Raw genomic sequence first — 4,099 nt, 5'->3', positions numbered from 1 at the left:
AACAACAGTATACAACTCACAATAAAGAAAAACAACAGTATACAAATCACAATAAAGAAAAACAACAGTATACAACTCACAATAAAGAAAAACAACAGTATACAAATCACAATAAAGAAAAACAACAGTATACAACTCACAATAAAGAAAAACAACAGTATACAACTCACAATAAAGAAAAACAACAGTATACAACAGTATACAACTCACAATAAAGAAAAACAACAGTATACAACAGTATACAACTCACAATAAAGAAAAACAACAGTATACAACTCACAATAAAGAAAAACAACAGTATACAACTCACAATAAAGAAAAACAACAGTATACAAATCACAATAAAGAAAAACAACAGTATACAACTCACAATAAAGAAAAACAACAGTATACAACTCACAATAAAGAAAAACAACAGTTTACAAATCACAATAAAGAAAAACAACAGTATACAACTCACAATAAAGAAAAACAACAGTATACAACTCACAATAAAGAAAAACAACAGTATACAACTCACAATAAAGAAAAACAACAGTATACAACAGTATACAACTCACAATAAAGAAAAACAACAGTATACAACTCACAATAAAGAAAAACAACAGTATACAACTCACAATAAAGAAAAACAACAGTATACAACTCACAATAAAGAAAAACAACAGTATACAACAGTATACAACTCACAATAAAGAAAAACAACAGTATACAACTCACAATAAAGAAAAACAACAGTATACAACTCACAATAAAGAAAAACAAACGTATACAACAGTATACAACTCACAATAAAGAAAAACAACAGTATACAACTCACAATAAAGAAAAACAAACGTATACAACAGTATACAACTCACAATAAAGAAAAACAACAGTATACAACAGTATACAACTCACAATAAAGAAAAACAACAGTATACAACTCACAATAAAGAAAAACAACAGTATACAACTCACAATAAAGAAAAACAACAGTATACAAATCACAATAAAGAAAAACAACAGTATACAACTCACAATAAAGAAAAACAACAGTATACAACTCACAATAAAGAAAAACAACAGTATACAACTCACAATAAAGAAAAACAACAGTTTACAAATCACAATAAAGAAAAACAACAGTATACAACTCACAATAAAGAAAAACAACAGTATACAACTCACAATAAAGAAAAACAACAGTATACAACTCACAATAAAGAAAAACAACAGTATACAACAGTATACAACTCACAATAAAGAAAAACAACAGTATACAACTCACAATAAAGAAAAACAACAGTATACAACTCACAATAAAGAAAAACAACAGTATACAACAGTATACAACTCACAATAAAGAAAAACAACAGTATACAACTCACAATAAAGAAAAACAACAGTATACAACTCACAATAAAGAAAAACAAACGTATACAACAGTATACAACTCACAATAAAGAAAAACAACAGTATACAACTCACAATAAAGAAAAACAAACGTATACAACAGTATACAACTCACAATAAAGAAAAACAACAGTATACAACTCACAATAAAGAAAAACAACAGTATACAACTCACAATAAAGAAAAACAACAGTATACAACTCACAATAAAGAAAAACAACAGTATACAACTCACAATAAAGAAAAACAACAGTATACAACTCACAATAAAGAAAATCAACAGTATACAACTCACAATAAAGAAAAACAACAGTATACAACTCACAATAAAGAAAAACAACAGTATACAACTCACAATAAAGAAAATCAACAGTATACAAATCACAATAAAGAAAAACAACAGTATACAACTCACAATAAAGAAAAACAACAGTATACAACTCACAATAAAGAAAAACAACAGTATACAACTCACAATAAAGAAAAACAAAGACTGAGCAACACGAACCCTAATCAGAACTGGGTTACGGTCTTCTCTATTGGAGTATCAACATTAAAAAATATCAGTCTAAAAACAGAATAGAAATTAATATGAAAACCATCAGAAAGCCGGGTCGACTAAATGTATTTCTATATTTCTTGCAACCATTCTTTCAACAGTTAAACAATGTCTTTAGAAATATTTTGATGCAGTTTATTGAACCAGTGGTGTTAATTATATTTAAGTTTCATTAATATTTTGAAGATCTACTGGAAGTTTCCAATCACTTTGTAAAGTAATTTTCCATGGAAACTAAAACTTTTCATCTTCCTACGCTTTACACTTGTATTGCCCATTTTCATTGGATGATCGAGTAAATCGTCTAAATAAGTGTCTTTGTAAGAACCAATAAGTGCTGGCATCTCATAAATCCTGGTATATTTCTGAAAAAGAATGATTACGAAACTAAAAGATCTATTTATATATTGATATATGATATTGACAAACGTGATGACTTTGACTTTCATATTGACAACTTCCCATTTCTCATCAGTAACATACCTTTGTTAATTTGTATGGTGTCTACATATCTCCATTGATATGTTACGCTTGTGAATGCTTAAATCATTGTGGTGAAGTTTTCCATGGTTTTCCACTGACAAAATATATTCTCTAAATAGAGAGAGAATGACTGAAAATCAAAGTCAAAAGAAACCAAAGGGAGATTACATCTCATTTGTCAAAAAACAAGCCCGACAAATCCATGGCTAAAAAGTAAAAGACAAACAGACAAACATCCGTACACATATCAGAACATAAAAATTTAAAAACTGATCAACACTTACTCCACCAAGAGCTGTGTTCAGGAAGGGTTAGCGGATCCTGCTCTTAATATGACATCTGTTGTGAAAAAAAATGAAAAACGACACAACATAAATGTTACAGTCATCATATTGAATTGGTTGACCTACACGATTTTTCTATTTCTTAACTCACTATCGACCTGTTGTCGCAGTCAGTATAGATAATCGTTGATTATCTCAACGAGATTGAATTTCTCGCTTGAATCGGTACGGCGAAAGTAAAAAAAAGCAATCGAGTTGAGATGACCAATGATAATATGTAGCATATTAATCTATTGTAATAATATCTCATAATTTCTAATGAGATTTGTAGATTTAGCTAACAAAGTCCTTATATTTGTTTAAAGTAACATTCGTTTATAGTGGAAAATTGTTTTAACGTTAAATAAGCTACAATTAAAAATTGCTTGCTAGTCCCTCTCTGTGATTAATATTAGATAACTTTGGTTGATTTCCAAATTAATCTATCATGAAGGGGAGATAAATAATGCGATATATATTTATAGTTCTTTTCAAAAATGATGATGAACGGTTCTTTATATTGGTATGTAATCATTTTAAACGTTTCAAATTTATGGAAGTATATTCGTGCATCAATGTTTTGTGCTACACCAATTACAAGAATGTGTCCTCAGTACACGAATGCCCCACTCGCACTATCATTTTCTATGTTCAGTGGACCGTGAAATTGGGGTAAAATCTCTAATTTGGCATTAAAATTAGAAAGATCATATCATAGGGAACATGTGTACCAAGTTTGAAGTCGGTTGGACTTCAACTTCATCAAAAACTACCTTGACCAAAAACTTTAACCTGAAGCGGGACAGACGGACGAACGGGCGAAAGGACGCACAGACAAGAAAACATAATGCCCCTCTACTATCGTAGGTGGGGCATAACAAAAACTGAAATATATTGAATTGATACATTTTGTGATCATTCAAAAATTATATCAGAAAGCTAAACTTAATTATAAAATAATGGACCTGTTAAAGGGAGAACATACTGGAATAACTTTTTCGAATCGGCAGATAATACAAAGGAATGTCACTCTTACATAAAAATGGCACATCAATAAAATTAATTGACTGTGCATTCGGACTCCGCCTTCAATGATGATTCTAAATTATAGATATAACCAAAAGTTGTTAATCTATATGATAGTGAAACTATTGAAAACTAACCCACAGTAAAAATATTTCTTTCCAATTTTTTTAAAACTTGCTCAGAAAAATGAACAAGCCACATGACTTTCGTAGCTCATAATTAACGTTTTTACACAATATTTTAATAAAGTAGTTAAATATTATTCGTTTCTCAAAGTGTAAGACGCAATAAAAACCATATGCTTGCATCATTT

This window comes from Mytilus trossulus, unplaced genomic scaffold, assembly GCF_036588685.1.
Source record: "Mytilus trossulus isolate FHL-02 unplaced genomic scaffold, PNRI_Mtr1.1.1.hap1 h1tg000210l__unscaffolded, whole genome shotgun sequence".
NCBI lineage: Eukaryota > Metazoa > Mollusca > Bivalvia > Mytilida > Mytilidae > Mytilus > Mytilus trossulus.
The sequence above is the reverse complement of the archived record's forward strand: the minus strand, read 5'-3'. Positions refer to the sequence as shown.